This window comes from Moschus berezovskii, chromosome 6, assembly GCF_049115385.1.
Source record: "Moschus berezovskii isolate FMDL1 chromosome 6, NW_MosBer_1.0, whole genome shotgun sequence".
NCBI classification, from domain to species: Eukaryota; Metazoa; Chordata; class Mammalia; order Artiodactyla; family Moschidae; genus Moschus; species Moschus berezovskii.
This window is the reverse complement of record NC_142465.1, coordinates 8,974,295-8,996,228: the sequence shown is the minus strand read 5'-3', so window position 1 is coordinate 8,996,228 and position 21,934 is coordinate 8,974,295.

Here is a 21,934-nt window from a genome sequence, read left to right as displayed (position 1 = left end):
TCTGGGAGAGTTTCCTTTTCAATCACACTTTTAAAAAAGTGGTTGGATTCTGAAGATTGTACTCCTTTTTATTTCTTCCACGCACTTAGTCACACGTTCTGAGCATCTTCACTTACTTAATGAAGAAGATGGTGCTTCATTTTTCTAGAGAAGAAACTGAATATCTGAGCTTCTGAACTCAGTGCTCACTGAGGTGTTGCTTCCTGAATTTGGTGATAGGTTAGTGTGGGAGGTTGAGTGACAGACTTTACTTTTTAAAAATTCTGTCTTCTCATTTGTGTGATCAGGTTTGCAGGAGATCTGGGCTCATTAGGAATCTTATCACGTGAAAACCTGATGGTTGGCCTGGGAGGGAAAAAGAAGAGAATGATGACTGAAATTTGAGCACCAGAATGTTAAGGTTAAGACTCAAAGAAGGAGCTCTTTCAGCTTCTTGGGGAGCTTCCTGTAGAGGCAGGGACGTCAACTGGAGGGAAGAGGTCTGAGGAACCCACATACATCCTAGGGTGCCTGCTTACAATCTTTGAGAGTAACCTTCCAAGCTGTGGCAATCCGGCAGACATTGTCCCATTTGTTTTTTTGCAAGAGGCGGGGCACTGAGACAGCATGGCCACCCTTTTGAAAGTCTTCTAAGAGTCAGACTCTTGATGGGGAGAGGAGCCTCTTCCACCCCAGGGATGTTCACTCATTCATTCACACATGAAGCGATATGAGGTGCTGAGTACTGAGACCCAGTACTGAGATGCTGGAAGGCTTAGCAGAACAAAGCTTCAGTTCTTACAGAGGGCTGCAGTTCTAATATGGAGGTAGAAAGTCAATGTGCCTCATATAAAAGAAGGATTATAGACAAAAATAAAGCAGGATAAGGGGCTAGGGAGCACGGTAGTGGGCAGTGGGCAGGCATTATATTACCTTGGAACTCAGGGGAGATCTCTTTGTAAGGAGACCTGAAAGAAGTGTGGGAGTGGGTGAAACACACGGGAAGGGCCTCTCAGGGAGTGAGAACAGGTGTGAACTTGGTGTAGGCAAGGAGTGGTAAGGAAGCTGGCTTTGCTGAATCATAATGACTAGGAGGGGTGGTGGTGGAGGAGATGATGAAAGATGAAGTTGGGGGCAGATTATGAAGGATCTTGTAGATTCTTGAAAAGCGTTCTGCTTTCACTGTGAGGTGTGAAGCTATTTGTGGGTTTTGATCAGAAGGGTGACATAATATGACTTTTAAAAGGGTCATTCTGGGAATTCTCTAGTGGTCTGGTGGTTGAGAGTCTGCCTGGCAATGCAGGGGACACCAGTGTGATCTCTGGTCCAGGAAAATCCTACATACAGTGGAGCAGCTAAGCCTGTTTGGCACAACTACTGAGCCTGTGCACCTACAGCCCACGCCTGGCAACAAGATAAGCCTCTGCGATGAGATGCCCAAGCACCACAGTGCAGAGTATCCTCTGCCCTCTGCAACTAAAGAAGGCCTGCACACAGCAACGAAGACCCAGGACAGCTAATAATAATAATAATAAATAAGTAAATAAAATTATTTAAAAATAAAAGGACGATTCCAATAACAGAGTGAGGGGATAATTTTAGAGGGTTGGATACAGGAACCCAGTTGGGAGGCAACTGGAATGATCCAACAAGAGGTGGTGGCAGCTTGGACCAGGGTGGAAATGATGTGTGAGGAGTGGGGGGAATTTGGATCCCTTTGATGGTAGAGTAAAAAGATTAGCTGATGGGTGGGGTGTCTGGTGGAGAGAAAGAGCGGAGGAAAGGAGGACTGTAAAGTTTGGGACTTCCCGTTATTAAGACAGGGAAATGGTTTGAAGAACAGGATTGTGTTGATTTTAGGAAATGTAGTATGACATGACTTTTAGATTCCTGAGTGGCAATGCTGACAAGGCGGTTAGATACATCAGCATGGGATTCTGGGGGAGAAGTTAGTGCTGAAAATCTCAGTTTGGAAGTATTGCTAGTATATAGGTGATACTTAAATCCAAAGGGGCAGTGATGAGAGGAACAACAGAGCCTTTGGCAAGAGCAAGAAGTAGCAGCTTGGCACAGGACCAAAAACTGCTATGGACTAAGGCTTTCGGCAGCAGATGGTGGTGGGGGAACACAGTCAGTAGGTGATGAAGAAAAATGTTATGACTGTCAAGGAAACCGGGTCACCTTGCAAAGGGGAGGCAAATTGGTTGATTTCATGGAGTAGGAGGCCAAGGACACAGCTTGGTGGAGGCTCAGACCCAAAGATCCTTTTTGTTGCAATTGTTTTGTCAGGCAGGTGTGGCTTGGTAAGGTAACAGGTACACCTTTACAGCCTTTGATTTACAAACCTGCTTGTGTTTTGGATAATTAGCTTCAAGCCTTCTATTTCCTAAATGTAAGTTCCTTATGAGAAAAATATTCCACGTTTTCATTCTAATCTGCATAGACATAAGCTTAGAACAGAGGTCTTTGTATATGGTACAGTGTTCAGCAAATATTTGTTCAATGAATTAATTAGTAAATTACCAAAAGTTTCCGAAATTTAAAGTTGCAGAGAGCACTCATACTGAAGATTAGCTGTGTTGGGCTCTCCTGAACACATGGCCTGCTCTGTTGGGAAATACCCTGCTCTTGTGCATCTGGAACTGTGAAACTCACCAAATCAATTACCGTGGGGGTGGCTTCCTGGGTTATGACCTTTCTAAGACTAAAATGATTGATTATTTGGCTGCTGTTTAAAAGTATTTGTCCCAAGTAAAAGTTTTAGTATTACAGGCAGAATTACTCACTGAAATATATGCTTAAGTTGAAATTTCTAAGTAGGCTCTTGTAAAAACAGGCAATTACTTGCTCAAGGCAGTTAATTGCACGCACAGATGGGTGCTTGTGTTACCAATTACTCATTTGCACTTGTGATTACCATTTGCATTAATTCATGAAATCTGGGGAATTCTTAGGTAATAAGAAAGGTTTTCGGCATTTAAAAAACATATTAGTAACAGAAGAGGAGACCCAGAGGGAAGCTGAAGCTAAATACAAAACCCTGTTCCAATGGCTGTATTTAAAGAAGTTTTTGAAGCTCATGGTTGCTCGAGGTAAGAGGTTTACTTGATTGTCTTGCCTAAGTTATTTCCGTTCACACTGTCAGCTTAAAAAAAAGGAAAAGAAATGAAAGCAGTATTTCAGCATTTCTCATTTTGTTTTTTTTGCAGCTTTCTGTTAATGTTCTCTGTGAAACTGTTTCTACTTTGATGGTTTCTAGTTTGCTGGAAGAGTTTTTTTTTTTTTTTTTCCCTAAAATACACATTCAAAGTTCTTTGAAATAACTTGAAATCCTAGATTTGGGGGGGAAAGTGTGTAAAAATCTCACATCCTCCAAGGTTATGGTGAATTGTCAAGGAGACTTGCTGTTTGAGGTGGTTATCATGACAACCCAGAGCTATGATAAATGGACAGGGACTATAAACAGAAAATGAAGGGAATTCCCCTCCTCATCAAAATATGAGCATCAGCTTTAAGAAAAGTTTTTTTTTTTTTTCAAAACAATTCTTGAGTAGTCTACTGTAAACAGCCTGAAATAAATGTTTTGTGAGGACAAATATCCTATGCTAAGATGTTCTCATGTGATGTCAATCTTGAGTCCTGTAAAGGGAATTAAGCTGTCAAACTCTCTGTGAAAACTACAAAGACCTTTTACTGCGGAGTTTTTCTAGGCACTTTGCAGGATTTGTTTTTTATTCTGGTAGTTGAATCTGTTGTCCAGCGTGTTTTGGGGATAGGAGATGGGGAGTAACCGCATCCCAACAAAGCAGTTTAATTAACAGGACAATGGGTTTAAGGCCTAGAGACACCTGAATGTCCCTTTGCCTTAGAGGACTCACAGATACAGGGAACAAACTAGTGGTACCCTTGTAAAGAGGGAGGGGTAGTATAGGAATAAGGCATTAAGAGGTACAAGCTATTAGAAAATAAACTACACAGATATATTGTACAATGTGGGGAATATAGCGGATATTTATAATAACTATAAGTGGAGTTACTGAACACGAGTTTGTGTGCCAGACACACAATGAGGCCAAATAAACTGAAACATCAGAGTTTGGAGCAGAGAAAGGTTTATTGTAGGACCACGCAAGGAGAATGGGTGAATCAAAATGACAACCCACTCCAGTATTCTTGTCTCGAGAATTCGATGGACAGAGGAGCCTGGCAGGCTGCAGTCCCTGGGGTCGCAGAGTTGGACATGACTGAATAACACTGTACACACTGTCCCCCACCCCTATACCCCAAACTCCCCACAGGGTCGAAGTAGAGTATTTTTAAAGGCCACGTGAGGGAGTCGCATCCTGGGTATGTGATAAGCTAGTGCACAGTTCTGTTTGGTTGATGCTGAGGGAACAGGCAGTTAATGCTACCAATCCTTAGGCATCAGAAAGTTCTGGAGGCTGAGTACTCAGGGTCATCACATAGTTAATTTCTTTCATTTGATGGTGGGTTTTAGCACCTGAAAGGGCTTCCTTGGTGGCTCAGCTGGTAAAGAATCTGCTTGCAATGCAGGAGAGCCTGCTTCAATTCCTGGGTTGGGAAGATCTGTATTGTACACTTGTAACTTACATACATTATACATCAACTATACTTCAGTTAAAACAGAAAAAAGCCACAGGAAAAGAAGAGTTTTATACAGGGATGTGGGACTGAAGAGTGACCTCCCCTACCCTCTGTGAGGTCTAGTGTAATCCCTGGAGGGTTTCCCGTGGTGACTGGGTCAGTTCCTGGAGCCTCTTGAGTCCTTCCTGTGCCTGCTCCTGCTGAACCACGGAGATCCAGCTCTGTGAAACTCTGTTATGCTGGTCAAAGTTATGCTGCAGTAACAGACAATCCCCACACCTCAGCCTCCTAACACAACAGTGGTTTACTTCTCAGCCGCGCTCTTTGTTCATCGTGTGTCACATCTGAGATGGGGCCTTGTTGATCAGAGTCACTCTGGGGCGTAGGTTGTTGAAGCAGTCTCCATTACTAATGTTTCTGGCCACTGTGTCAGAGGGGCAAGAGAAGTTTTAAAGGTCTTGTATTATCAATTAAATGCTCCTTTTTGGAAGTGACTTATATTCCTCTATTTACAAGTTATTCACCATAACTAGTCATGTGGCTCCATACACCATCAGGGAACCAGAAAAGGCAATCCTGTCCTGTGTCTGGGTAAAAGAGTGAACCAGAAATAGTTAGCAAGCAGTACTAACAACTATTCCAAGTGACTTTAGATACAATTGGGCCCCATAGGATGTTTTCTGTTTGGTTCCAGGTGCCACAGAGCTGTCACCTGTAGCCAGACTGCAGCCCTTGCGCTACCTTATTTTCAGGGGCTGTTTCTTTTCCACATACGCTCCTGGTAGGACGGCCACACTATGGTAGTTAATGGTGCACATCTTTTTTTTTCATTCTCATGAGGATGATAAGTTTTAAATAACTATAGGATCACTTCTTAGGAATTTCTTAGAGATTTCAGAAGAAATCGAATTGTGTTATTTGTGGTTGAATGTGATTAGCAGAGTTCTAAATCATTGCATCAAAGTGTTCAAAATTATCTAAACTTGAGTACTTCAGCTATTTTTTTTTGGCAGGAGGCATCTTCTCACATTTTGTCTTAGTTCTGAGGCATTTTGGACTTTTTGGGATGTGTGAACAGATCAAGAATTGTACTGAATCTGAAAACTCAGAGGAGAATTGAATTCTGAATTTGTTAGCCATACCAGCTCACAAAATAGATAAATTAAGGGGGAAACAGATGAGAGGAAAAGGAAGGGTAGATTCACAGCCTTTGTAGCTTCTTAAAAACTTCATTCTGGCCTTCAGTGTTTAGTAAACGAGGCAGATGAATAATGGCATAAAAAAGATTTGTGCTAATTCCAATCTTGATCTCTGGCTCCTTCTCAAAGAGGACCTGGTGATAATAGCAGCTGGTATGTCTAAGGTAACAGGGCTCTTTGTACTTCTTTGTGGTCTGGTCTAAGAGAGGTTGTTCTTGCTTTATGATTTTTGTTGCTAAGTCTTTGCTGGATGTTTCTCAAAGTGCATTTGAATACTGGGTTTCCATCAGTTAGCTTCCTTTTCTGTCTTCCAGTGTGAATTGAAAATTCTACCAGGGATATGCAATGCTGTTTCTCCACTCTGAGCTCTATTTCCCTTTTTACCCCAGTTGCTGCTTGCTCTTTGGAATTCCTATTCGAAATGTTCTCAGCGATAAGTGTTCTTTTCTATGCCTGTGGTATTGGGTGGTAGGTATTTTTCCTGTGAAGAGGCACTTCCCACCCGGAGTGGATGCTAAAATCTGGTTACTTATTTTCATAAAGCGATGATAATTTCCTGTTTGGCTTTACAGGGAAGGCTTAAGTAGCCTCTGGAGACAGTGGTTTCAGATATTGTTTAATTGCTTATTGGTTTATAGTATAACAGTGTTGTCAAATTCATTGTGCATTTTCATTGGTGCCTCTGATGCTTCATAGCTATAAACATTGAAGGAATTAATTATCAAGATTTCTCCTTTTCAAAATCTGCAAAATCACTGTCTCTCAAATTGAAAATGGAACTTGCTAACTTTGTGCTAACGAGTACCGCGTGTGGCATTGTGCATGAATGCTGCTTAGTAAATTCATGTTTTTGGTAGTGGAGGTGATTATGCTGATGAAAAGCATCATGCACGCACCAGGTTCCCATCTTGTACAGTGGTCCACTCTCATGAACACACGTATTGTGGGAGCTTGCGGCTGTGGATCATCAGAGAGAAAAGAATTACGGAAGGAGAGAGTAGGCAAAGACAAATTTTCTTTTTTTCAAACTTATAAAGCTATAAAACCCTTTCTCTAAGGAAAATCTGATGTGGAAATCCAATATATAAACTAAGAACTGACTTGAGGCTAAAATGTGGTGGTAGGAATGGGGGTCCTAGGGACTAATGTATTTTCCAATCTCTACAACCCAAACTTCCATGGAGCACAGTTTGATAACCATGGACGCTCAGTCCCCTTTCTGTAGACGGAAAACCTGAGCCCACCCAAAGAAGGAGTGTGACTTTCCCAGGACTGTGACACAGCCAGGACCGTAGCGAGGGCTTCTCATTTGCCTACTTCTGTCCTTTTCCATTAAAATGTGGTCTCTTAGCAGTCAGAGGGTGTTTTTGTATAAACAAGAAGGAAGCAAACACTTGGTGTTATTACTATTGTTACTGAAAGAAAAATGTGTGAAAAAAACATCTTTTGTGATCATGAAGTAAAGATTTTGTACCCAAAAGTTATCTCCAAAGAAATAAAAGCCGGGTTCAGCCAAGTCTGTGTAAAAGCAGAGACAGAGGTTTCTGTGCAGCAGCCTGAAACTTTTCGCTCTCCCTGCAGTCATGGGGATGTCTTTCTTCTGATTGTGTGTGACCCAGTGTGAAATTGAATGAGAATTTGTCGGAACAAGTCAGTGGAGCTTTCCAGCTCAGAAAGGGCTTATCACAGTTCTTGGAAGGAAAAGGAAAAAGGAAAATTAAAAAGCACAAAGGAGAGCAAACTCCACCCCCAGCATTGCCATAGTTGAAACATGAAACCCTAGTCTCTTAGTGCATTTTAACAATTCCCAGGCCAGAGAAAATTATGTGTATTCCAATTTAAAGAGAAATCAGTAGTTGTCTACTGTGATTGAACTATACACTAGAGAACTGTAATTATATTCATGGCAGCATCAAGGACAAATCCCTTGGGTTTTGAGTAGGTGTGAGACAGGAAAAAATTACCAGCCCAGTCACAGAAGGTTAAAAAAAAAAAGAAAAGCACTCAGAAAGCCCTCTTTCAGAATGGTGGCTTTAATTACATATTCTTCATCTAACAAATGACAGTTCTCGGATCCTTGCTAAAATCACTGCATTAAGAAAAATGTGTCTAGGGGGAAACAATGCTGTAAAACTGTTTTTTCTACCTTTCTGTGGGTTCTCAGCTGTTCTACCTGCTCCTAGTTGGAACTGGATTTTTTTTTCTTCTTCTTAAAATTGATAAAATATGAGCCCTAATTTTTAAATTGTCATTGTTTCCCCTTCCATTATGATTCAAAGAAGAACAATAAAATCTATGCTTCTGACATTGCAAGTTAGGCTGCTGCCTCAAAGTGTTAAGTTTCATCTCACAGTTTCCTGGGGCTGTTTTGCAGCCACTAATTTATGACTGGACTCAGAACCTTTCCCTTTCTCTGTCATATGATTAAATAAAGTGATTTCTCTACCTTTGTCTGACAACCAGTAGAGGTCCTACTATGTGCCAGGCATATAGTAGGTCAATTCTAAGAATAGAAAGGTGGATCAGATATAGTCCCAGCTATTCTTTTTCTTTTTTGAGGGACCCAATCTACTGAGTGATCTTGGTGATAATTACACACAGAGTCAGATACAGCTGAGGCGGCATAGCAGCAGCAACCTCTCACTGCTTAGCTCAGACTGTGTTCCTTACACACAAACAGCTACCCCGCTCCCTTCTCCTCTGGCAGCTGCAGAATTCTCTTTGCCTCCCTTGCTGCTGGTGAGAATTTCGCTACCACTCTTGGTATTCTCCACTCCTCCCACTGCGGATGCTCAGGACCCTGCCAAGGGATGGTGAACCGGGGGCTGGATTCCCCACTTGCTCTGCCCAGCAAGTCAGAAGATAGAAGAAACAATTTCATATAGGTATTTGAGTTTTAAGATCAGAGTGTCAAGTCATTAGGGCTGAGCGTTCTGACCTGTGCATGAAGATTGCAAAGACAGTTTCCTATGGGAAAGGAATTTAATAGAAGATTAATGAAAGCAGAAGCTCAAATTTTCTAGTTTTCTCTTTGCAGAGTTAGGTTTAGTTTTCACCAGTCTGTAAGGCAGAGGTTGAAATCCAGTTGGCTGTGGTTAGAAGCTGTTTTGTTTGGCTCCCAGCATATGGTGGTGGTGGTTTTTAATTTGAATTTAGGGACCAGCTTTTTACATTTGAGGGATTCCTCATGAAATCTGAAATCTGACTTTTTTTGAAAATCAGAAGATCTGATAATCCAGCATGTTAAAGTCAGATGGTAGCTGCTGCCTGATGGAAGGACAGTTCATTTTCATTTCACCACCAGGGCCCTGAGATGAGCATTCCCTTCAAGATAATCCAAAGGCTTTTGGATTCATCCTTTGTGAGTTGGAGGTGGGTTCCCTTCTAGTCAATAATCAATACAGAATCTTAGTTAGTCCTGGAACTGTCTCCTCTGGGAAGTTTTCACTGGCATGTATGGCCTGCTTGGGTGTTCATATTTCTCCATAAAGTTGTTTGTTCTAGCTTAACAGAGACTGAGAGCCATCAGGAGGGACCACATGTAAGCCAAAGTGCCATCTGTATTCCCACACAGCTGCCCTCGGCCACGGCTGCTCTTCTGTTCTCAAGGTCTGAAATGTCCACTAGAAAAAGAATACTATGCTTGACAAGACAGGAGTTTAAGAGCAGAGGAATCATTCCTGGTGTTATAGCAAAGAGAGCTAAAAGTTTTCTTATGTAGTTTTTAAGACAGCTGCTATTTATTGGGCCCCCACTCTGTGTCAGACACCGAAGATAGAGTAGTGAATTAAAAGGGATCAAGACATCTGCCCCCTCAAACCTGCTGTGTTTTATATTCTAGAGAGGTAGTTAGATGCTAAATGACATTGTGTTAGATTACAAATTATAGCAAGAGGTTGTGTAGAGGGTTGAAGAAGATAGGAGAGGGACTTCCCTGGTGGTTCAGTGGTTAAGGTTCCTAGCTAACAATGCAGGAGGCATGGTTTTGATCCCTGGTCCGGGGAACTACTAGGGATCTTCACTGGTAGCTCAGTTGGTAAAGAATCTGCCTGCAGTGCAGGAGACCCAGGTTTGATCCCTGGGTTGGGAAGATCCTCTGGAGAAGGAAATGACAACCCACTCCAGTATCCTTGCCTGGAAAATCCCATGGTCAGGGGAGCCTGGTGGGCTGCAGTCCTTGGGGTCGCAAAGGGTTGGGCACGACTGGGCTTCTAACACTTCTGGGGAAGTAAGACCCCATGTGCCATGTGGCGTAGCTGAAAGAAAAAAAACAGAGTAGGAGAGTAAGGCAGGAAGCATGGATAGGAGGTGGGGAGTTGCAATTTTAGATAAAGTTATCAGAAAAGGCACACTCAGAAAATAATGTTTGGGTAAGTCCGGAAGACGGTGAGGGAGGTGCCAGGCGGGTATCTGGGGGAGGAGGATGCAGACAGAATTCAGAGGCCAAGGTCCTGAAGAAGGAACAGAGTTGGTCTGGGAACTGGAGGACCAGAAGGTTCAGAAAGGTCCTCGTGCTTGTTGACTGGTGTGGGCTTCTGCTCTGCCTAGCTGGGCAGGGTGGTGGGAAAGGGCGGTGGTGAAGTGGAGGAAAACCTCTTCTAACTTGTCCAGTGGAGTCACTCAGGCTGCTGTGCTGGACGGGGACCCAAGGGGCAAAGGTGCGGGAAGAGAAACCAGTTAAGAGGCTGCTGCAGTGATTCTGGGGAAGGATGGAAGCAAGTGGGACCAGGCTAGGGGCGGATTTAGGGGTGTATTTTGAGAGTGGTGCTGACAAGATTTGATTGAACGTGAAGTGTGAGAAGAAGAAAGAAGCCAAGGATGACCCCAAGGTTTTGATCCAAGCAATTAAAAAAATGGAGCTGCCAGTAACTGAATTGGGGGAGACTACAGGAAGAGCAGCGGTGTGGAGGAGTGACTGTTAGTCATGCTGGGGGGATATGTGAAATTTGGTGGCTCAGACGGTAAAGCGCCTGCCCGCAATGCGGGAGACCCGGGTTCAATCCCTGGGTCGGGAAGATCCTCTGGAGAAGGAAATGGCAACCCACTCCAGTACTCTTGCCTGGAAAATCCCATGGATGGAGGAACCTGGTGGGCTACAATTCATGGGGTTGCAAAGAGTCAGACACGACTGAGCAACTTCACTTCTTCATTAGACATACGAGTGGATGTTGAGAAGGCAGTAAATCATGATGACTTCCATATGCAACAACATTATATTTGCCTGTACTAATGTGCTCTAGAAAGCCTAAACAATAATTAATATAAAGTTCTCATGTAATTAAGGAAAGGATGATAAAAGGAAAAAAAAAAGATCTTTTCAACATTCAGTTACCTTGAAAGGAGACCAATTATAATAACCTTCAATTTAACATTAGATTCTTCCATTATTAATGTGAATTTAAAACATCATCATAAAAACTAAATAGTCATTAGAAATCACCTTGGGCTGAGAGCTGGGAGAATAAGTTTGTATTTCAATAGACCTACAATAAATATTTAATGCTGATAATAGAGATACATAGGAAGTCAGTGGAAAATATGCATGACTCACAAGGGAGACATCAAAGGTTTTTAAATCAAATTGAAACCTTTTATAATAAAAGTTCTTTGAATTTTCATCTGACTTTTTTGAAGTCAAAGCATTTCCTAGAAATAACCTCATTAAACTCTAGTGAGACCAGCCAGGACACACAATATTATTTCTAATTTACAGATCCGGCTATGGAGGAAAAGAGGCTACATAATCAGGTCAGTGTTCTGGGTGACTCAGTGTCTAAACAAGGATTGGAGCCTGCATTTTTTTCATTTCGCGTAAGTTATTTTCCAGCTTTACTAAATTGTTTTCTTTCTTTTCTCTTTATATAAACAAACAAACCAACCCTTTTTTGCTTTCCTCAATGGCTTCTACCGTTTTAACTCTAAGGTTTCTAGGGCAAAAAAGTTTTTCATTTTAAAGGAAAGATTTGAGCTGTGGCCAAGTACAGCCTAGCTTTCTGTCTCTAGGTTTCAAGATATGGACAGATTCTCCCCTCAAGATGTATGTGAGGACTTCCTTGGTGGTCCAGTGGTTAAGACTCCACTTTCCAATGCAGGGGGAGGGGGTTTGATCCCTGGGCAGAGAACTAACGTCCCACATGTCATGGGTGCAGCCAAAAATTAAAAAAAAAAAAAAAAGATGTGTGTGAAGGATCGTTCTTCCTCCAAAAGTTCAAATAAACAAAGTGAACCCATCTCTGCTGTCAAATCAAGATGTGTCATAAAACCAAGTACGGCCAGAGGTAGGCTTTTTCTATAGTCAGTTTCCGTATTATAAGCCACACCCACAGTGAGAGTCAGTCAACAAACATTTGTTGACCATCTGCTAAATAGATAACTCCAATCGGTGAGACAGTAGGCTTTGGTGCGGGAAGCCCAGTGTATTCTAAGAATATATTAGAATTCCTTAGTAAGAATTTAGTGGAGAATGTGATCTAGCCTTCTAATTCCATGACCCCAGACACGAGAAACCTTCCCTTCCAGCCTCCGTTACTGGTTAGCCCGTGCAACATCTGTACTCCTTAGAGCAACCACTGCCACTAGGGCCGTGGGTTGTCCGAATATTCTGGATCTAGGTAATGTGGCTGGAGAGCAGTGAACTGTGATTGCAGACACTGTAGACTCGCACAGAATGGGTAGCAGGAGAGGAGTCATTCCCAAAACAAAGAGTTGAAGATACTACTAAGGGAAGGGTGGCTAAAAGGCCCACAGCAATAGCTGTTAGCTAACAGGTGACCGCAGACAGGACACCGAAGAGGGAGTCAGATGTCAGGGATGGTTTCCTGCAGAAGGTGTTGCCTGACCTGAGTCATTTAAAGAATGTGAGCCAAGCACTGAAGAAAGTGCAGGCATTCTCCAGGTGTTGCTGTGTGTATTTGTTTGCAGACATGGGGAGGGTTCTGGCGGTCCAGGGACAGGGGAACATAAAGGTACAAAGGCAGGAAACAAGAAAGCGACCTCGCAGTAAGCACTGAGGGGACAGGTGGAGGTTAAGGAGGCGGGGGATGAGACAGTCCAGGAGAGTATAGAGAGAGACTGGAAGGTGGCCTTGCAAGGCAGGTGAGAGAATAGTTCAGATCAGAGAATGAGAATGAGTGGCTGGGCGCAGAGGAGGAGAAACCAAAGACTGGTTTCTTTCGGTGAAATCAGCATTTGTAGGGGCTTCAGTCGGTGTGTTTTCTGAATTTCTTCAAGAGTGTTGAGCAGCCTGGCTCTCAATATGGGAAAGGTAGGCAAGGCAGGGGTGGAGCCAATGCGTAGGATTTGCCAGGTAAACGTGGCTGACTAGAGCAAGGAAGCTGAAGCTAGGACAAGAGAGGCTGCAGGAGGGACCAGAAGCCTCAGCAGTTAGGGCCGGAAGCGAGTTGGTCAAGGATGGGAGGTCTTGCTGGGTCAGAGAGAGGGAGTGGTGGCTGAAAAGAACCTGGGGAGTTGAAGGGGTAGGAAGTTGTGGTCAGAATGGGGTGCCGAATTTCAGGTCAAGTTATAAGGTCTAGGGAGTGGTCATGTGTGAGAGGCAGAGCTGCAAAGGGAGTATAGCAGTTAGGGTTCTTCTGACAAACAGAACCAATAGAATGCATGCATCTTAGGGGGTGGGTATTACATTTCTTCCATACTCCATGTCTCTATGTCTGTGTCTGTTTGTCTATCTATGCACCTATATATGGCATCACCGACTCGGTGGACATGAGTTTGAGTGAGCTCTGGGAGTTGGTGATGGACAGGGAGGCCTGGCATGCTGCGATTCACAGGATCGCAGAGTCGGACATGACTGAGCGACTGAACTGAAAGAGGTTTATTCTAAAGAATTGGCTCATGTGATTATGGAAGTGAGGAAGTCCCAGGGTCTGCAAAATGACCTTGGGTCAGCAGACTGGAGACTCAGGAACACTGATGGCTTGGTTCCATCCCAGTCCACAGGCCTGAAAACCAGCAGAGCCCGTGGAATCATTCCAATCTTAAGGCTGGCAAGCTTGAGACCCAGGAAGAGCTAATACTTCTGTTCAAGTCTGAAGGCGGAGGATTCTCTTATGTGAATTCCCCCTCTGAAGTGGGGGAGGGTCAGTATTTTTGCTCTATTTCATCCTTCAATTGTTGGATGAGGCCCATTCACATTAGGGAAAGCAACCTGCTTTATTCAGTCTACTGATTTAAGTGTTACTCTCACCCACAAAACACTCCGAAGAACGCTTGACTATCTGGGCACTCTGTGGTCCAGTCAAGTTGACACATGAAATTAACCATCATAGAACTGTTTAGTTGCTAAGTCGTGTCTGACTCTTGCATGACCCCGTGGACTGTAGCCCACCAGGCTCTTCTAGAAACTGATCCATTTATTCGAGATTCTCTGTGCTGGCTCATGTCGTTCTTCTGGCCTTGACCTTCTGGCTCCAGGTTCCCACTTTAGCTCCTGCCTTTGTCGGTGCTTCCCTGGTGGTTCAGATGATAAAGAATCTGCCTACAATGCAGGAGACCTGAGTTCGATCCCTGGATTGGGAAGATCCCCCGAAGAAGGGAATGGCTACACACTCTAGTATTCTTGCCTGGAGAATTCCACGGAAAAAGCCTGGGGGTTACAGTCCATGTGATTGCAAAGAGTTGGATATGACTGAGTGACTAACTCTCTCACTTTGGCCATGGACACACCGCGCTCCCCACCCCCCGCCCCCCTCAAAGCTGAGTCTGCTAGTTAGAACTGTGATGGGAAGCTTCCGTGCAGACTGGAGTTGACACCTGGGAGCTGAGACTGAGTTCTGACTTGGCTGTGCATAAAGATTGTTTTCTGGGAGCGATCTGCTATGAAGAAAGCTATCCAAGATGTATCTAATTTGTGCCCAGTACCCAATTCCCAGACGGAAATTCAAGACTAAATTGGGTCCTTAGAGCCTTTGAGGAACAAAGAAAAGATTACAGGTATATTACTATATACCACTGCTTAGGTGAGCTTGATGGAACAGGTAACAGATGCTGGCTCCATCCAGCCACACACAGAATTGCCTTCACTACAGGATGAGGATTGTCGGAACACAATTTTACCTGCCAGGGACAGCCAGAGAAGAGATTATGATTAGGCACCTTGTTTCCTGAGCGGGGCAGTGTTAATGGAAATCAAGGATATCATAATGAGTTGTTGGCTTCTGGGCAGTAGATACATAAAGAAAAAACCTGCCTTTGCTGAGTAATTTTTGTTACCCACCAACCGTAACAGGATTAGTAAACAGGTCATCTCTTTAAAGATGCTCGTGTGTGTTGTGTATGTGCTAAGTCACTTTGGCCATGTCCAACTCTTTTTGACCCTATGGACTGTAGCACGCCAGACTCCTTTGTCCATGGAATTCTCCAGGCAAGAATACTGGTGTAGGTTGCCATGTCCTCCTACAGGGCATCTTCCTGACTGAGGGACTGAACTCATGTTTCTTATGTCTCCTGCACTGGCCAGCGAGTTTTTTTTTTACCACTAGCACCACCTGGGAAGTGCTTATATGATATTAAAAATTGACTCTTCTGAACCTCCAAGGACTAGTGTTTTAAAGTAACCCTTGACCCAAAGTCTGAAAAATTGGGCAGTTTCTCTGGAATAGGCCTTGGGAGAGACAGATAATATTATTAATCTGTACTCTCATTTCTTTCCTCTTTGGGGTTGGTTGTATTCCCATCCATCCCCCTTCAGTTCTGTTTGAACTTCATGGAACTGAAAATCTTACTTGATTTCCATACTCAATTAATTCCAAAAGGACCTAATTCAAAAATAACTTTCAAAAGCGTTCACTTTTTCTTTCCTTTCATTGTTGCTTCCTTCCTTCCATCCTTCCTTTCTTAATAAATATTTCTTCAGTAGGGAGAGTTTGTACTTTGTTTTTTAATTATGTGGCTGTGCTGAGTCTAAGTTGCAGCATGTAGGACCTTTGAGCACGGTTGTGGCACGCAGGGTCGTTAGTTGTGGCATGTGGGATCTGTTCCCTGACCAGGGATCATGTGCATTGTCTCAGCCATGGGACCACCAGGGAAGTCCTTTATTTTCTCTGTTTCTTAGCTCAACTGTTAAATGATTGGCTGGGGTTTTTACCTTTTCCTCCATTTGGAATTGAATCTAGGCCCCATCTTTTACTTAATGTGCAATCTCTGGAAAGTTATTTAACTTCTATGGGTGTCAGTTTCCTTATCTATAAAATCGTGATAATAATAGAATCTACTTCCTGGGTTCCCTTGTGGCTCAGATCATAATCTGCCTGCAGTGCAGGAGACCTGGGTTTGATCCCTGGGTCAGGAAGATCCCCTGGAGAAGGGAATGGCAACCCGCTCTAGTATTCTTGTCTGGAGAACCCCATGAACAGAGGAGCCTGATGGGCTACAGTCCATGCGGACACAAAGAGACAGACACGACTGAGTGACTCACACTTTCACTTTCACTTCCTGGGTTATCATGGAGATTCAAGAAGATATTCTATATATGGTTGACCCTTGAACAATGTTGGAGTTAGGGGAACTGACTACCACAGTTGAAATCTGCCTCTGCCTCAAAAACAAAAAAATTGATAAATGATTTGCCCAAGGGCAGGAACCTGAAACAGTCTGGATAGAATACGGGGAATCTCTAACCAAACACAAACTTTTCGCCATACTTCGTCAAGGGTCACTGTACTTACCGCAATGTTTCGCAAACAGCAAATGCTCAACAGACAGTAGCTCCAATTTTTGTTTGTTATCCTGCACCTCAGACTCCTTCCAGTAGCCTTTATAGGAATATAGCTGATCTGCGTTTATTGATTCACTAGCAATAGGATGTTTGCCTACTGTGACTCAGGCTTTATTTACTGTAGGTGGCTATTTTATATTTGAAAGTGGAAACAAGAAAATCTTGCTTTTCATAGTCTGTCCAAATAACCAGGTTTTGCTTGGTTGGGTGCATTGGAGGGAAGTGAGGCGAAGGAAGGAGTAGTTGGGTGGTAAATCTCGATTCTCAGCTTCCAAGGTGGCACAGTGGTAATGAATCTACCTGCCAATGCTGGAGATGCAAGAGATCCAGGTTCAATCCCTGGCTTGAGAAGGTCATCTGGAGTGGGAAGTGGCAACCCACTCCAGTATCTTGCCTGGAAAATTCCATGGACAGAGGAGACTGGTGGGCCAGAGTCCATAGGGTTGCAAAGAGTCTGACAGGACTGAGAGACTGAACACACACTAAGTCTCGCTTCTAGCTTTCAACTGCACAGGAAGCCAGCGATTACATTTCTGACACTGATGACCTTTTTGCTTCTGACTCATCTCAGATGATGCCGTAAGGAAGCCGTGGCTTCGGTAAATGAACATATAATTTGTTTCTCAAATTTAATAGTGTATGGATTGAGATTCTCTGAGCACTAATCTCCCTAATAAGGACAATTCCTGATTGCAAATTATTTAGTCTGTATACAACTTAGAAACTTGGGAATGTTTACATATTCAGTATTTCACAAGCCAGACTATTCATGTGCAGAGAATGCCTACCAAATCCTCTGGTTTGGTTCAGATAATGTACAAGCTTATGCAACTCTTTTAAAGGTATTGAACAATGAAACGGTGAATCACGTGGCTTGGTCAGTTCTGCCTTAGGTAATTCAGTCATTCTTCAAACGTGTACTTCAGACACACAAGCAAATGTGACACCATCTCTGCTCTCTGGGGGATCAGTGGCAGAGAGTACTTTTATCAGAAAAATATGGTGGTTACAGCAGGAAACAACAATTTATTCAGCAATTCAATAAGTATTAATGAAGCATTTATAGAAGCCAGGTACTAAGCTAGATATAGATGATTCAACAATGGTAATGCAGATGCTTTCTGCCCTCCTGGACTTGTTAAAACTCATACTAGAGATAAAAAATTAAGCACCTTTATAGTACATTGTGATAAAGGCACAGTAAAGGAAAAATTTATAGTCCCTTGTGACATGAAATTGAATTAAGGAAAGGAGCTAGAGTAATGAAATCAAAATAAGAAAACTTAAAATACTCCAGTTCAGTTCAGTCGCTCAGTCGTGTCCGACTCTTTGCGACCCCATGAATCACAGCACGCCAGACCTCCCTGTCCATCACCAACTCCCGGAGTTCACTCAAACTCATGTCCATCGAGTTGGTGATGCCATCCAGCCATCTCATTCTCTGCTGTCCCCTTCTTCTCCTGCCCCCAATCCTTCCCAGCATCAGAGTCTTTTCCAGGGAGTCAACTCATCACATGAGGTGGCCAAAGTATTGGAGTTTCAGCTTTAGCATCAGTCCTTCCAATGAACACCCAGGATTGATCTCCTTTAGAAAGGACTGGTTGGATCTCCTTGCAGTCCAAGGGACTCTCAAGAGTCTTCTCCAGCACCACAGTTCAAAAGCATCAATTCTTTGGCGATCAGCTTTCTTCACAGTCCAACTCTCACATCCATACATGACCACGGGAAAAACCATAGCCTTGAAGAGACAGACCTTGGTTGGCAAAGTAATGTCTCTGCTTTTTAATATACTATCTAGGTTGGTCATAACTTTCCTACCAAGGAGTAAGCGTCTTTTAATTTCCTGGCTGCAATCAGCATCTGCGGTGATTTTGGAGCCCAAAAAAATAAAGTCTGACACTGTTTCCATTGTTTTCCCATCTATTTCCCATTAAGTAGGGAAAACCACTAGACCATTAAGATATGACCTAATCAAATCTCTTATGATTATACAGTGGAAGTGAGGAATAGATTTAAGGGACTAGATCTGATAGATAGAATGCCTGATGAACTCTGGACGGAGGTTCGTGACATTGTACAGGAGACAGGGACCAAGACCATCCCCATGGAAAAGAAATGCAAAAAAGCAAAATGGCTGTCTGAGGAGGCCTTACAAATAGCTGTGAAAAGAAGAGAAGCAAAAAGCAAAAGAGAAAAGGAAAGATATAAGCATATGAATGCAGAGTTCCAAAGAATAGCAAGGAGAGATAAGAAAGCCTTCCTCGGCGATCAATGCAAAGAAATAGAGGAAAACAACAGAATAGGAAAAACAAGAGATCTCTTCAAGAAAATTAGAGATTCCAAGGGAACATTTCATGCAAAGATGGGCTCGATAATGGAAAGAAATGGTATGGACCTAACAGAAGCAGAAGATATTAAGAAGAGGTGGCAAGAATACATAGAAGAACTGTACAAAAAAATCTTCACGACCAAGATAATCACGATGGCGTGATCACTCACCTAGAGCCAGACATCTTGGAATGTGAAGTCAAGTGGGCCTTAGAAAGCATCACTACGAACAAAGCTAGTGGAGGTGATGGAATTCCAGTTGAGCTATTTCAAATCCTGAAAGATGATGCTGGGAAAGTGCTGCTCTCAGTTCAGAGTTGGTATTTATTCTATTTTCCCTCTTTTTTTTTTTTTTTGTTTATTCTTTCTTTTCCTTTTCTTTTGAGACTGGAAAGATCAGAAATCGTGAGCATAATACAGTTCCATTCAAAAGAAGTTATATGGGAGAATTGTACCTTTAGAAGTTTCTTTGGCAGAAAAGCAATTGAGCGTACAGGTAGAAGGAGCGGTGGTAATGTAGTTGATGTCTTAAGGAGAAGGTGGCGTGTATATTGGGCAATGAACTCTGGGTAACTGCAGACGGAAAAGGCTGAGCGTTCTTTCTGATGAGCATATTAGCACTGACAGCAAGGAACAACCAAAGAGGGCCTACCTGGATGTGAAGACCACGACGAAAGAAGATGTAGATTTGGATTTGGGTGAGAACAGGGTTTTTCTTCTAAGTGGCCCTGGCTAAAGTTTTCACCAGTGTTCTAAGGAGGAAAGCATTTATACTTGCAATTATTTATATTTTACTGAAAATATTTCTACTTAAGATAACTATATGTAAATTATATATACTTAGTACCTTCCCTCATAGGGAGTTGTATTCTCTTAAAAATTGTCTCATTTTGGTCATTAGGTCCTGAGTTATAAAAAATTTTTTTTTCTTGTTGGAAAATACCCGAATCCAGTGGAAATGACCAACACTGATGGTCTAGCACCCCAAGCATGTAGCTTAGTAAGAAATCCTCACTTGTTTTTGGTACAAGGCCCTAAACGCTAAGAGGGTCTGCAAACTCAGAAGTTTACAACTCTCCTTGTGAATCAGAAATACCTGAGGAGCTTTGAAAAATAGAGATAATCTGTCTCATCGCAGCAGATTCTGAGTTAATAGGTTTGGGGGTGACAACTGGGGATGTATTTTTAAAAAGACTTTTCAGGTGATTCTGATGTACCTAGTCTGCCAATGGGTTGCTGTTTCCAAACCACTGAACCAGGTTAAATGCAGACTTCTCATTTATTTCCAATTTCAGAGGGATCACTCATATTAAACCTTAAACAAAGATAAACATTAATGGCAATTTAAAATTCTTCTCCCCTTCCTTTGTCCCACCCTCTTTTCTTTCATCTCTTCCACATTTTTCATTGAATCCTAAAATTTGTAGACATAGTGTGAGCCCCTTGTTTAAACCCTGCTTTGAGATATGAGAAGATAAATAAACTATTAGGGAAACCTCTTGCTTATTTAGCCCAATACATTTTCCTGGCAGAGTCTCAGAGTCAGGTAACAATTCACAAGTGGAGCTGCTTTACCATAAACACAATGTGGTTGAAAAAGATGTGAGACAGAGCAGTGGAGAATCTGCTAAAATCCACACGTTGTGCAGCTGGCTTTTTCAGACCTGCCTGCCTTCTTGCCTCTGGCAAGCTCTTGCAGTGGGTTCCACCACATCTCATGACTCATGACTCAGCTTCAGTGACCTGGCAGGCTTCTCACTGTGGCCCCTGGGGTGGGAGTTTGGTGATGGCCTTCCTTCCAGGGTTGGGGCTCCTGCCAACCTGGGTTTAGTCTGTCAGCCCCTTTGGCCCTCTCCCGGCTCCCTTGTATCTAGGCTCCTTCCCTAGGCACGTGGCCTGTTGTAGACCCAGTCACCCCCAAACTTTTCCAATGTTTGATCAGCTTCATAACCAAATAATTTTCCCTTTATGTTCAACTGAGCTCTCTTTTGTCATAACAAAATCCTTATCTCCTTATCTGGTCTTCTGAGGACCAATATCCTCATAGAATCCCATTTCCATTTCTTTAATAGTCTCTTCTCAAAGCTCAAACACTTTTTTCTTGCCTGAATTGATAAGTATAAGGCACTTTGAACAGTGCCTGACATAAATATATGCAGGTGTTCTTTCTACTGTTATTTTCTCTACACCCTTCTAATAGTATTGTGAGCAGAGGTAGACTTATTTCTCTAATTAGTGATTTTTCAAACAAGGAGTAGAGTGAGGAGGACAGGGGTACAATTATTGTCATGTTCCTTTCACCTCTTTATGCACTGACTTCTGCTTTCCTCCTTCATGTCTCCCAACCCTCAACCTCATACACTTCAGCTAAATCACTAACTTTGAATTTGTTTTCAAGGAAAATGACCTCCAAGTTTTATTTTTCTCTTTTATTTGTCACCGCTGAGTACTTTTTCTTCTTGCTAAATTATATATGTTGTGGCAGTAATTTGTGACAAGAGGCATACAGATGAGGTTTCCATTTTCATTTTCCGTAAAAATTGCTTATTGTGTCATAATTTGTTTAGGATAGGAATTTATGGTCATATAAACTCTAATACACATTTACATTGCCCAGGAGCATTGTTTGTAGAACAGCAGACGTTTTTTGTTTCTTTAGCCCTAGGTCTGTATCCAGTTTGAGGTAAATCTTCCTCCTTGAGAATCATAACGTTAATAAAATGTGATCAATGAGCTCTCCTTGAAATAACTTAAAAAGTTGGTTTTATTTATTTGTTTGGCTGTGCTGGGTCTTGGTTGCAGCACTAGGGATCTTTGATCCTTGTTATGGCATGTGTGACCTTGGCTGCATCTGTGGGATCCCCGACCAGGGCTCGAACCTGGGCCCCCTGCACAAGGAGTGTGGAGTCTTAGCCCCTGGACTGCCAGGGAAGTCCTTTCCCTTGAAATAATTTCTGAGGTGTGATGTAAAATATCTTACATTGACAAAAGACCTCTTACTGTTAAGACTTGGTCTACATAGTAAGACAGAGGGCCTGCTGTAATTTTGGCAAGAATCAAGGTAGGGACCAGAGGTTGGCTGTCAGTTGAA